At 43.7% G+C, this 14,804-nt stretch overlaps 1 pseudogene; it reads left to right on the top strand.

Moving 5' to 3' along the window:
* The window catches only part of LOC102244289, an 18,563-nt pseudogene that overhangs the window by 1,550 nt on the left and 2,209 nt on the right, over positions 1 to 14,804 (top strand).

Genomic DNA, 14,804 nt, shown 5'->3' with positions numbered 1-14,804 from the left:
GTTAGGGGCAATCAGGCAGGCAGGCAAGCAGTTAGGGGTGATGAGGCATGCAGGTGAGTGGTTAAGAGCGATGAGGCAGGCAGGCAAGCAGTTAGGAGCCAGCGGTCCCGGATTGCGAGAGGGATGTCCGACTGCCTGTTTAGTCCCGATCCCACAGGGATCCCTGCAGGTCAGGCCTAAACCAGCAGTCGGACATCCCCCGAGGGGTCCCGGATTGCGAGAGGGTGCAGGCTGGGCTGAGGGGCCTCCCCCCCCATGCACAAATTTCATGTGCCGGGCCCCTAGTGTGTGTGTGTGTGTGTGTGTGTGTGTGTGTGTATATTATCTCAATGGAAAAATATCCTTGCATAAGAACTGACAAAACACACACACACACACACACAAACAGAGAGAAAGACAAGTGCCCAGCTGATGTGGCTCTGGTTGAGCATCGACCCAGGCACCAAGGGGTCACCGGTTCGATTCCCAGTTAGGGCATATGCCTGGATTGTGGGCTTGCTCCTCAGTGGGGGGCATGCAGGTGGTAGCCAATTGATGATGTTTCTCTCTCATTGATGTTTCTGTCTCTCTATTCATTTCCCTTCCTCTCTCTCTCTAAAAAAAATCAATAAAGCATATTTTCTTAAAAAGGCCCTTCCTCTCTCTCTCTCTAAAAAAAAAATCAATAAAGCATATTTTCTTAAAAAGAGAGAGAAGCAAGAAGATCTGGAAAGCTTGATGCTTAGAAGTTCTTCAGCTGTCTTGGGACCATAGGGGGAAAGCCAACACATATAGGGTGGCAGAGGGGAATTAGGGCAGAAGCTGGGTTTTCTTTGATGTTGCTGAGCCCCTGGATTGACCAATCCTAGACCTAACCTACCTCTGGCCTTGTTAAATGAAACATAAATCCCACTGTGATTTAAGCCCATTTGAATCCATTTCTGAAGTCAGTAGTGGTTATGGTTTTATGAAGACCTGACTTCTCTCTTCTAGTGATTCATTAGTTTTACCAGGAACCAGGCTTCATATGTGTGGAATAAACTAGACCTATGAATTCCCAAAATGTGGATTCTTTGTTTCTTGGAATCAGCATCTAGAATGAATAAAAAATTTTAGCAAATGGTTATTTTAAATGCATCAGTGAATTATTAAGCTCACAAGCTGTCAGAGATATTGCACCGAAGCCACCTTGCTACCCAAGATTGGAAAGTCTATAGTAAATGGATTCTATTCAAAGAAGCACCTGGTCCTTAGTAAGAAGCTTGATTGTGGGTTGTATGCCATTTCGTTTGTAATGCAAATACTTGTTTCTAGCTGTAGCAGAAGTCCCTTATTAATTAGAGATAGAAACGCTGACTTGGTTTACAGAATGCAGACAAGAAACACTCCTCATTCCTGACTCTAAAAAGTTAGGGTGTGAAAGGAGGGAGTGACATAATTCATACCTAAATAAACTGCATCTCTTATGAAACTTTAAGGAATCACAGAAGATAGTGACACCTAATACAATTAAGCCTTCTATTTGGCAGCCCATGGCCTTTCAGCACTTCTATTTTATTTTTCCCCTCATTAATTTTAAATTTTATTGGCAAAACTTTAAAATCTATTAATTTGTTTTTATTTCCCATGTAGTGACCCTTCTCCCTTCTCCCTTTTAAGCAAAAAATAAGTTCTGTGCTTCCTTGTCTCAAAGGAGGTCTATGGCAGAGCAGAAAGCACAGTTTGCCGGCAAGATATTTTCTTTCTTGACTTTTAAAAACAAACAAACAAACATGTTTTTGTTGATTTTAGAGAGAGAGGAAAATAAGTTCTGTGCTTCCTTGTCTCAAAGGAGGTCTGTGGCAGAGCAGAAAGCATAGTTTGCCGGCAAGATATTTTCTTTCTTGACTTTTTAAAAAAACAAACAAACAAACATATTTTTGTTGATTTTAGAGAGAGAGGAAAAGAGAAAGAAAGAGAGAGAGAGAGAGAGAGAGAGAGAGAAATATTGATTGGCTGCCTCACACACACCCCCACTGGGGATCCAGCCGGCAACCAGGGCATGTGCCCCTAACTGGCGACTTCCTGGTGCATGGGATGATGCTCAACTAAGCCACGCTGGTCTTCTGGACTTTTGTTTTCAGAAGTAGAGGACATTAACCCGTTGGTGTAGCAGGGGAGGGGTTGTAAGGAAACATGAAGAAAGTGCAATGCTCATCACACTGAAAGATTCCTGGGGAGAGGAAAGAGGGCAGAGTTCTCTGGATTCCTCAGCTTTAGGGACAGAGACATCTCCCTAATAGTCCCTAAGGAGGTGACCAAATCTTCAAAAGTTTATCGTTGTTGTACACCTAGGGAGATAAGACACTAGGCAGCAGCCTTGCCAAAGATCCCACAGAGGAACAGAGTCAACAGGCTTGAGGGGACTGCACTGCCAGGAACATGGGTGTCTCAGCAGTCGCCATGCAATCCAATGACCGGTGACCAGAGGGCCTCCCCCATATCTCGGCACTATGAGACCCTGAGCTTCCAAATGACTCTTGGAGTGAGGGAGCTTTGGGACCAGTCAGGTATGCCTGGGAATATATTTCCTTCTTGCTGTGTAGGAAAAGATGATGTTGAAATTAAGTTGCTTTAAATACATAAAAAACTCATTATCTCTTGTCACTTAGGTCTGTGGCCTGGGATTCACACCTGCAAATGTTGACAATTAGAGCCCATACTTAATGAAATTTCTCTCTACATTTTTGGTTGTATCCATTTTGGGAACACACCAGAAAAACTTGACTCTTGATTTGTCTTAAAATCTGTAGCTACAGCTGCTCTCAGGCTTGTTTCCAGACCATTCTAAATAGAGACCAACCGGCAGGACTGGAAACACCTCTTTAGATTTGAGGACAGGAACATCAGGTGGCCCCGTCTAATTCTTGGTCGCAAGCAACAGAAGCCAGCCCTGGCTAATTTTATCTAAACTAGAATGTACTGGAAGGATTTTGAATGGTTCACAGGGTGGATGGGAAGTCTGGCGAACAAAGCTCAGGAAATGGGCTGGAAACCAAGCGAGAATGGGCTGTAAGGGTCATAGTCAAGGTCCTGTCACAGGATAACCTACCCCACTGCTGCCCCAGGAAGACACTGGCAACACAAGTGACTTCTGAAATATTCTTGAATCTTTGTTTCACTCCCTTATTATTCAAAGGCCCAGAAAGGAGGGACCGAGCCTGGGTCCCGCATCATACCATGGATGCCTTGGGTAGGGGGAAGGGAATCATCCTTGATCCCGTGTGGAACACTGCACCTCCCAATACTACGTGCAGGGGGAATTCCTTCCAGATGAAACGGGGAAGCTGAACGGAACACAAACAAACTAGACAAATGCCCACCACGTCCCCCAACACTCAGGGAAAACAAAAAGGTGTTGAAGTTCTGAAAACTCCAGCTTTAAATTAACTACCTTGGAAATGTATTCACCTTATTTCCTGTAATCGAGCCCTGTAAAAGCTTTATGCAGGCTCATAATTTCACTCCCACGTCGATTTGTAAACCATGACCCTGATTCCTGCTGTGTACTTTGCCCTGCTCGTTGGCCCTGGATTGCTTCTTCTGTTGATTTTAGATTACTGCAGCAATTCCCCGGGCTCAGGGACTGAAACTCCTGCCAGGCCCCTAAGTCCAGAACAACCTCTTCACTTCATTTGTCACCTCTTACCTCCACCCTGAATGCACTTGGGTCCTGTTGACTTCCTGGTAAAGTTAAGAGGGAAGATAAACTTAAGGACCATAGATTTAGAGGGCTATTTTTGTCTCCTTACTTATAGGCAGAACCAAATTCTCAGAAAAATAGGAATGCGGCTTGTTTTTTAAAGCTCTTCAGAAGCGGGAAAACACTGTCCTTAATATATACAACAGTAAATAAAATACAAGCTGTGTTTGAAGATTCAGTAGAAAACAAAGAACACTTGTTTTAAAAAAAAAAAAAAAAGGGAAGAAAAAAAGATACTCAAAGGCTGTCTCCAAATCCATTCATGAGCACAGGAGGAGTATGTCCAAGGGATCATGACAATGGCAGGGGGCATGGCATGCCCACACCTGTGCCTGCTGCTTGCTGCGTCTCCAGCTCTGAGCAATGGACAGTGAGCAGACAGAGCCTGTGTGCCCCCTGAGCCAGGGCAGGAGTCCTGTCTTACATCTGGCAGCACTGATGGAAACGCCTCAGGATCTGTGTCTGACAAAAGAATCTCCTTTCTTCGGGAGGTTCATCGGGATCCAGGACATGACAGAGCGTACACAGGCTCTGGAAAAGGAGAAGCTAGATGAGGTCTAAGGGCCCATTGGAACCTACAGCTGTGCAACAGTGAGTGCTTCCAAGTCTTAGAAAGTTTTAGAAGCCATAAATGACCAATGCTTAATAAAAATGTTTATTAGCTAATTTTCTTTTTAAAAGAAAAGGTTGGGGGAGTTTACATAAAGGCAAAATCTTTCCAATGCTTCTGGTTCTAATTTTCCTGCACTTCTTCACTTGGCTTGCTCCATATTTAAGGGTCTTGTGTTGTTAGTTTGGCCAAAGGAAGGGCAAAGTCCCCCCCAGGATGTCCACAGTCCCCAACCAGTATGTCACTGAATGTGCCAATTAGCAAGACCTTGAGAGTCACAGCACCCCAAGTTGGCCACTGGCCAAGAACAAACAGGTTCTGGCCGGCCAGACCTGAGGTTTTGAAAGCGACTTTGCACCTAACCCTGAGGTGCAGCGTGAAGCCTGGACAAGAACAGGCAGGCTTCTGCCGAATGTGTGGATGTGGGGCAGCCTGCTCTGAGCTCACTTCACACCAGGCTCTGCAATGGGAAACCTGGAGCTGAGAAGTCCCACAGGAAGCAGAGCAGATTTTAAAAGTCTAAGGGCTCCACTGAGCTGCAGAAGCCTTCGTCTCCTCCCCTTGTCCCCTCTCCGCTGCTGGTCACACCGCGACAGAAGGCGTTTCTGCCTCTTGTGGCAGCAAAAAGGCTGAAACAAAGGAGGAAAGTGAAACTTTATATTGGCCTCATTTTTCACCAGAAGTGAAGCTGACGTTATAACCTTTATAAGTATTACATGAAGTTTAAATAAACTATGTAATATTGAAATTCTTCACATTTTCCCAAATATGACTGACAACGCCTGAAGGTCATGGAATGAGGACTTTGTATGACTCACGTTTCTTTCTTCCCATTTCTTTGCGGTGACACTCATCCCATAATAAAAGGCTTTTTAGCCCATTATTACTTCAGGAACACTAACAGTTCTCAGGGGACCTCCCTACCCCAAGGAGCTTTTACTCTATCTCCAAAGAAGATCCAACATTCTCCAAGACTGAGTCAATTTATCGGGTTGGTTAAGGCATATATTACTCAGCCATCAATCTTTACATCTATCACAGCTGCATAGATTTGCTACGTTAGATCAGGTTACACATTTGAAGACAAGCCTTCAGCTGGGCAGACATTCCCAGCATGAGTTTTACAAGCAGTGGTGGACACCTCCATTCTTCTGTGGCTTTTGGTGTAAATTGTTGGCTCTTTTTTTTTTTAAATTGTTGGCTCTTGATCATGATGTTCAGAAGGAAGTGAAAAATGACTTATATTCCAAAATGGAAACATAGTCTATGAGTTCCACCAAACCTAGGTGCATCATATATTTTAACTTATAAAGACCTCCCAATGCCCCCTCTGTGCTCAGCCTCCTGCTTCATTCAGAAGGGAAAGGGCATCAGGGCTGATAATGTCCACAACTTCTCTCCTTTCTACTTCCTATCTTATATTTTCAGTCATCTCCTTCCTTCCAAGGCTCACCATGGAGAGTGAGACTATCCTTACCACACTGAAACCTCAAGCCATCAACAGGTCCAGTTTTCTTCTGTCTTTAATTTCTCCCTTGCAACAAATTACTCTTTGCCTCTTCTCCCCAAGAAACATGGTCAACACTCTTCATCCTAGAAAACCTCTGAGTTCTATTTCTCACCTTCTTACTTGCCAATCTCTTTGAATATACTGTCCTCCTCTCTCTTCACCAGTCATTCATACTTCACCTGATTGCCCTTAATGCTAGCCTTTATTCAACTTTTGCTTTCCCCTTGGATATTTACATCTATTCTCATGGTTTCACATATTACTTATAAACTGGTAATTCCAAAGATCTATCTTTAGCCCTGAATTCTCTTCTGAGCTCCAAACCATTTCTAAGTGTATATTGGCCATTCCCACCTGGGTAGAGTAGAGGCACCTAAATAAACAAATCTAAATCCAAACTCACCCACTGGCTCATCTCTTCTCAAACCCACATCTCCAGAAAATGCCTACATTTTATCAACCAAAGAGGTATTTTCAAATATCAAAAAATTCTATAAACAAGAAAAGACTACATTTACATTAAATAAACCCAAAGGTACAGAGGTATATGAGGGAAATCTATGACCCCCATAAAAACAAACCAGCAAAAATACCAAAGAATAACCTAAAAGATGATTGAATAGAGAAACCCCAAAGGAGTTTAAATATACTAAAATAGTGAATTAAAGTGGTATCTTAGAGACAAGTGGTGAAGATCAGACATGTCTAACAATTAAGGAGTCATTAACTGATGGTATTTGCTTGGATTTAATTTGCTTAGGCTTACCATTTCCAATTGAAAAGATCAAAGGACATCATTACCTGGAATATAGTATTACTGTTGGCAAAGTGGATTTGCCTGTGGAATCTGCCCAACACAGCAGGAAAGTTTGCTTTTAGGAGAAGAGCACATGTGACTTGTAGCCTTCCGTGCTCACTGATGGTAAGAGCAGACCTCAGTGAGCAAGCTCTAGAAATACCAGGAGAAAAGCCAGAAGAGGGAAGTCAAAAATCTCTACTTATTCCATGTGCTAAACAAAGTTACACGCATGACAAATTTAAGTCACTTATTACCAGTGACGCCAAGATATAAGAGAGCTGGATTTAAACAATAGTTGTCAGTTCCCAGCTCTAATGTGTGACCTTTGGCAAATGCCTTCAACTTTCTGAGTCGATTTCCAGGTCTAAAAAAAAGATCGCCTCATGGTTAAAAATCACTTGACAAAATCAAGCTCAAGCTCAAAAGAGATAGTTAAGTGTTGGAAATTCCAAGTCCTGCTAGCTGACTTATAGAATGCTCGAATAGAACTTTCCAGTAGCCCAAAAAATGGAATAATGCTAGCTTACATTTCTAGGAAATGTCAAATGAGGCAATTTGGAAAATCCACCTGCTGTGCCTCAACCTGAATTTAAAACAGTAAATGGTCCATTTTTCTCTGGAAGTTGAGTTCTACTGAATTAATCTCGCTACGAGACGAAAGCCTGAAAGTAAATATGATGAATCACTCCTCCTGCCCTGCCTGCTTGTCGTGGTGCTAGCAGCAGTTCCCTGCTTTCTTCCCAACTCGGCTCTTGCAGGAGCCAAGCATCTGAAGCAAAGTGTGATCAACAGATGCTCGTTTCCATAACTGGCATCTTTCCAGTAGCCAGCCCCAAATTTAATTAGCCATTTATCTGAAGCAGAAAAGGATTTCTACAGCATTCTAGTAATCTGTGCTCATTCTCTCCACTGGTCCAGGCCCCAGCCCCACGTGCCTCCTCGCCCAGAAGACTTTGAAGCAAGCATATCAAGCACCGTGCTAATTCTGACTGTAAATAAACAATTCCCTGGAAGTGTTCGTGGGATCTTTCTACTAGGAATAAAGAGTACATTCCACTGAACTGAAGACCACCTATGGTACAGGGGAAGGACACTGGCGATGGAGATGCACATGTAACTCAGTACTAGCGGGCCAGCGTTCTCCCAGAGTTAACTCACCGCTCTTCTACTGTGACCTACCCAGCACTGGGCTCCAACCTGCAGCCCATCCCAGGTGGTCCCAGTGGCTGCCTTCATTTAATACTGCTTGAGCACTACCCTCACTCCACTCTTGGCTCTGCCGGCGTTGCACTCACTGGGTTGTGTCATAGCTACAAATCTCTTGGAACAAAAGAACTGTCTACATTTGTCCTCTGAACAAGGATCTGCTGTAAGATGGGTTTTCCAGGAGCTCATGTGATCATACAATCACCGCAGGGGGTTCTGTTAGCTCAGGGGGCTCGTGTCAAGCTGAAACACAAGTTACGTCTGCCCAAGGGGTATTGGCAGATGGTGTGGGAGGTTAGGCAGAGGGATACCTGCTGCGGCTGTGTTCCTCTTGCCCGCTCAGCATGTTTTGCCCTGCCTGCTGGGAGCAAAGCTCCCCTTGGTGGTGGTGAACCCATCCATGCGGTTCAGTCAGCTGACCCTCGGCCAGCACACCCCATTTCCTCCAAGGCCACAGGGACTGGAGAAAGTTGGGCCTATGATCCAGGTCAGGCCCAAGACCTCTTTGAAATTTGGTTTCTCAGAAAAGACTTTCTCCCTGGTCACTGAGCTTGCTCACCACTTCGAGAGAATCTATCTACCAGGTGGAGACAGGAGCCTCCCATACCACAGCATTTGGGCCCTGGATCCAGCCCTTCCTAGAGCCAAGATTAGCCTGATTTCACTTCCTCGAGCTAATCAAATCCCATTTTTACATAAGCTACCTAGGATATAGTTCTTTCTCTGAAAGCTTCCCTACTCCATAAACATCTAATCTCATCCCCTCCTTGGCTTCTGCATAACTTATTCAGGTGATTATCTTCTTTCCTTTTATGGTGTTTGCCTAAAATTCTCCATATCCTCCCCTCCAGCCCTTTAAACTCAGGTCAAAATCTAACTTGTACAGGGACACTGCCTATTTAACCCATACCTTCCAAAGCCTTACAGTCTTTAATGTTTACATACATGGATAGATTCCATCCCGTAATCAGATCTTGAGAGCTGTTCCATAAGGCCCATTCTTCCTGAAACACTGTTCTTTAACCAAGAGGTTTTAATTGCCGAAAAGAAGAGGATTCTCATTTTAAAGTGGCCTGCCTGTTAAAAATGGGCTTCCATGATGAACTGCAGTAAGGATCCAATATGTGTATGTGCTTTTAAATAAATGCTAATATTTGAACACTTGTATGTCAGGCAAGAAAAACCCTACACACATTTTTCATTAATCCTTATGACAATCTTATGTGCCAGGTGCTTTGATCTCCCATTTTTAAAAAAAATATATTTTATTGATTTTTTACAGAGAAGAAGGAAGAGGGACAGAGAGCCAGAAACATCGATGAGAGAGATCGATCAGCTGCCTCCTGCACGCCCCCCACTGGGGATGTGCCCGCAACCAAGGTACATGCCCTTGACCGGAATCGAACCCGGGACCCCTGAGTCCGCAGGCCGACGCTCCATCCACTGAGCCAAACCGGTTCGGCTTATCTCCCATTTTTAAAAGAGGTGAAAATAAACTACGCAAGGTCGCACAGCTGACAAGCTGAAGTCGCTGAACTGACCTAACCCAAAGGCCCTCTTACCACCCCCACGCCCACCACCACTAGTCACAGGCATGTGCCTTCTTGGAATGTCCCAATGAGGCTTCCTTTGGAGTTGCTCTGCACAAGTAATTTAGGACTTGCAGGTCAGCGTTTTACCTGGGTTAACTCACAGCTCTTCTACTGTGGTCACCCAGCACTGGGCTCCCTCAAACTGGTAGCTGGATCCCAGGTGGTCCCAGTGGCTGCATTCATGTAATACTGCCTGAGCAGCATAAAATTATTCATTTCAGTAATAGTATTCTATCCATTTTTAGACTTAAATGAAATATGCTTGTGTCGACATAAGTGCATCCAAACCTGTAGAGAATTTTTATAAAAATTATTTGCGTCAAATAGAGGATAGATACACCTGGAAGCAAGATCTCAAGAGACAGAAAAAGGCTTCCAAGAAACGGCAGTTTGCAGCTTCTTTATGCATTGGGAATTGCGGAGGGGATGTAAGGAAGATTATGTGAAGGTAGGAGAAAGCAAGGTGGGGTCAGATTACAGAATAGTTGAGATTATGTGCTCTCTTGAGGGTGGTCACGCTTTCACTTCAGAAGGAGGGATCCGAAAAGAGGCATTTCAAAGGCGCGTTGACCAAGATGCAATGGACAGAAACAATGGCCAGGGCTTGCTTAAGGTAAAGACAAGCCTTTTACTGAAGAAGTTACGTTATGCTGGGGCGTGACTACCCACCGCGACCTGCTCCTTTAGGAATTTAGGATCAGGTTACTCACTGTGATGTACTTTCTGTAGGACCCTTTTTCTCCACACTTGGTTATTTTCCTTCCTGGTTCACAGCAATTCTAAAGGAACAAAAACTTAGACGTGACTGTGAGGTAGAGGCTGACCCCAGAAAACATCTATAGATAACTGGTAGAGTTAGAAAAGCTTGAAAAACAGCTAAAGGAAGACACAGGAACTCTAAATGTGCCGAGCCCACCCTCCCCAACGCTCTCAGACACTGAAGGACAGAAGCATGACATGAAGCGGGTCCTCCAGGGCACTGGGGGCAGCACATAGCCCTGAAGAGTTGGCAAAGGTGAATCTACTAAAGAGTTTACATAGGGATTCAGAATGTATTCTTTTTTTTTCTTTCTTTCTTAAAGAAGGTATCTTTTTATAAATACACAATCATCAAACTGTCTTTACAAATATCTAAATTCATCGTGGCTCTTCACTAGTTGGTAGTTTTGAGGCCAGAAATCACATCTAATAAAGCTAACTTCATGTGTCACCTTAGCGCTTGATACCCAAGTGTCTTTATTACATAGATAATGAATTCTTTTTCTTTCTGTGATGAACCAATTGTACACCCTTATTTTATTTTATTTTTATCCTCACCCGAGGATATGTTTTAATTGATTTTAGAAAGAGAGGAAGGGAGAGGGAGAGAGAGAAACATCATTGTGAGAGAGAAACATCTAAGGGTTGTCTCCCACACATCCCCCAACCAGGGATCGAGCCTGCAACCTGGGTATGTTCCCTGACCGGAAGTGACTATTTGGTGCATGGGACAATGCTCCAACCAACTGAGACATGCAGCCAGGGCCGTACATCCTTATTTTAAACACTGTTCAATTTGTAAATGTTTTGTTTTAAAAATAATTCCAGAGAAGTCATTCCCTGAAACTTAAATGGCCAGTTCCTTCATCAGCACCCTATGCTGTTATTTTCCCACAGATCCAAAGAGATGAGGATGGGAATAAAAAGAGTGGGAAGAACATTTTAGAAACAGGACACTGAGAGGGATAAGTGGTGAGAAAAAGCGGAAAAAGAGCCCTGGCCAGATGGTTCAGTTGGTTGGAGCATCGTCCTGTGCACCAAAAGGTTGCAGGTTAAATTCCAGGTCAGGGCACATACCTGGGTTGTGTGGTTTGACCCCGGGTCAGGGCGTGTACAGAAGGCAACCAATGGATATTTCTCTCCCCAATCTCTCTCTCTATCTCTCTCTCCCTCTCTTTCTTTCTCCCTTCCCCTCTCTCTAAAATCAATGAAGCATATCCTCAGGTGAGGATTAAAGAAATAATAGAAGGCGAATGGTTTTGGGAAAAAAAAAGTGGAAGGGAGAAAATTTATATCCAAAGTAACCATAGCAAAAGAATCAACTAAAATCTGAAAATGAGTATCTCAGGAGAGAACGTAATCTCCCCACACACATCCCTATTCCCATCTGTATTCTACAATGTGAAAAAAAAATGATTTTTTTTTGGAATCAAATTTTGTAGAATTCTGGTAGTCAGCCTCCATGCTGACTCTGATGATGTTTGCCTGGTGGTATTCACACTGTTGTACAGTCCCTTCCCACAATAAATAGGCCTGACTTGTATAAACAATAGGATATTGTGAAAATGATGGAATGTGACTTTCTGAGACTGATAGGTTTGATCAAATAATTGAATCGATAGCCCCTGCCCTGGGAACTGACCTTTAGACCACTTCACAACCAACATTTCCTTTCACTTAGACCACATTCCATTGGCTAAGACCATTATCTTTCCCCTCTGGACTTGCCCAGGATCTGATGGCCCAGCGAGTCCCCCACGGAAAAAGCCCGCCTAGAGTCCTTTAAAACCTCTGACTCCCTTTCCCTGGGCTGCCGCCGTTTGGGGGCTCAGCCCATCTTTCCCCTCAGCACCCGCCCGGAGAATTCTGCATCTAGAAAAGGCCGCCTAGAGCCCTTTAAAATCTCACTTTCTGCCATCGGGGAATTTCCTACTGAAGAGATGGGAGGGGCAGGGCTGGGCCCAGGGCCCAGGGGCGGGTCCCGGGACAGGCAGGTGAGAAACCAGAGGCCGAGAGCCGCTCTGCCGAGTTCTCCCCTTTGTGGACTGGTTGGCAGCTCTCCCGGTTACACTTCCCGGAGCCACACGCGTCCCAGCCCGTCTCCAGCGGCCACACGCTCGGATCCGGCTGGCCTGTTCTCTTTCACATTGATGTTTCTCTCTCTCTCTCTCTCTCTCTCTCTCTCTCTAAAAATCCTAAAAATCAATAAACATAGCCCTAGCCGGTTTTCTCAGTGGATAGAGCGTTGCCCTGTGGACTGAAGGGTCTCGGGTTCAATTCCTGTCAAGGGCACATGCCTGAGTGGCAGGTTCGATCCCCAGTAGGGGATGTGCAGAAGGAAGCTTATCAATGATTCTCTCTCATCATTGATGTTTCTCTCTCTCTTTCCCCCTTCCTCTCTGAAATCAATAAAAGTATATTTTTAAAAAACAACAAAAAACAGTGATGCTGCAGCTTCCTTCTCTCTCATGCCTCAGATGATCTGAGGGAGGCAGTTGTCCTGCCATGGAGACACATAAGCAGCCTATGGAGAGCCCATGTGGTAAGAAACTAAGATCTGCCAACATCCAGCACCGCTTGCCAACCATGAGAATGAGCCACTTTGAAAGCAGACCCTCCAGCCCCAGTCAAGCCTTCATATATCTGTAGCTTCAGAATGTCAGTATCTTGGCTGGGACTCATGAAAGATCCTAACAGACCCCAGAACCACCCGGCTAAGCTTGTCCCAAATTCTTAGTTCACAGACTATGAGATAATAAATTGTCATTGTTTTATGCCATTGAATTTTAGGTCAATTTGTTATACAGCAATGGAAAACCAATATAAAAACTATGTCTATTACATGCCCAGCCAGTGTTGCTCAGTGGCTGAGCGTCAACCCGTGCACCAGGAGGTCACTGGTTCAATTCCCGGTCAGGGCACATGCCCTGGCAGGTGGGTGTGCAGGCAGCCAATCAATGTTGATGTTTCTCTCTCATCAATGTTTCTATCTCTCTCTCCTTCTCCCTTTCTTTCTCTCTAAAATGAATAAAAAATGTATTTATGCCCAGCCAGTGTTGCTCAGTGGCTGAGCGTCAACCCGTGCACCAGGAGGTCACTGGTTCAATTCCCGGTCAGGGCACATGCCCTGGCAGGTGGGTGTGCAGGCAGCCAATCAATGTTGATGTTTCTCTCTCATCAATGTTTCTATCTCTCTCTCCTTCTCCCTTTCTTTCTCTCTAAAATCAATAAAAAATGTATTTTAAAAAACTACATTACATGCTCATATAACTTTGGTTTTTAAAATTAAAATCTGTTGTATGATAATATTTTCACATATTTCCTGGGATCCATAACAAATATGAAAATTCAGGACTATGGACAAAATGATGGGTTGTAAGAGCAGCTTGTATATGCAAGAACCAAATCTCTTTAGACCTTCTTCTGACACATCAGTACTTAGAGTCATTCAGTCCTTCAGTCCTATATTTAATGTTTTAGTTCAGCTTCAGCCTCGCCAAGAATGAATCTGTAAAAGCGTGTGTGTGTATTGAGGTGGAGGGGGAGACACATACAGGCTTATGGGTCCATGATTGGAGGGAAAAGATCAGAGTTTAAAAGTATAAAAGTAATTAAGTTTACTAAAGAAAATGAAAATAGGCAGAAAAAATTACTTGAAGTCCAGGCAGTAATAGAACTGCCTTGTTGCTTCCTTCCTTCACATATTTTTGCCTACTCAGGCTTGCTGGTTTTGTGCAGCACCAGGAGTTGACAGTGACAAAGGATGAATCAATGTTGAATCCTAACCTCAACAATCCTAGCAAAAGCTTTGCTTGGCTACATTTTTTTTTTATTTTAAGACTCATTCTCAAAGGTACAGAAACAAATAATAAGAATGTATGTCTGTATAAACATGTATAACGTGCACTTTAGTCAAATAAGCATCTGTCAGCACTTCCTGTGCATGCCACACCAGAGCAGCTGTTTCCGGGAATCCTGAAGAAGACAGTTTCCGCCCTCAGAGTCTAAATCTTACTTTAGACCACTCCTCAGCTAGCAGCAAAACTCATTTGTTTCATTGTAAGCAAATGGCCATATTGTTCTGATCATTTGCTATAACAGAAGATTTTCTGAAAATTTAGATCCTTCATTATTCTCTAATGCGTAGAACCTTGAATAGCATCTTTATATATATATATAAACTTATTTCTAGTTTTCACCTCACTGCTGGAGACAGGAAATACCAAGCTGGCTTAAACAGAATCAGGTCAGATGCTTCTATCTTCAGTTAATAGTGAGAAAAAATACTGTTAGTTGAGGGCCTACTTTGTACCTAGCATTATCTTTAATCCTTACAACAGCCTCAAAAGGATAACAGTAACCCCATTTCCCAGAGAGGGAAAATGTGGTTCAAAGGGTAAGTAACTTGCCTAAAATCTCCCAGCTGGTTAGCCCTGGAGCCTGGATTACAAACTCAGTCTGTAACTCCAAGGCCTTTTTTCTTTTCTATTTCTATTTCTATATCTACACTAATAAAAGAGAAACATGGTAATTAGTGTACGACCGCTACCCTTTTCATTGGCTAATCAGTGAGTATATGCAAATTAACTGACAACCAAGATGGCGGC

This window comes from Myotis brandtii, unplaced genomic scaffold (genome assembly GCF_000412655.1).
Source record: "Myotis brandtii unplaced genomic scaffold, ASM41265v1 scaffold160, whole genome shotgun sequence".
Taxonomy (NCBI): Eukaryota; Metazoa; Chordata; class Mammalia; order Chiroptera; family Vespertilionidae; genus Myotis; species Myotis brandtii.
Note: the sequence above shows the minus strand (reverse complement) of the source record. Positions and strands in the feature narration are given on the sequence as shown.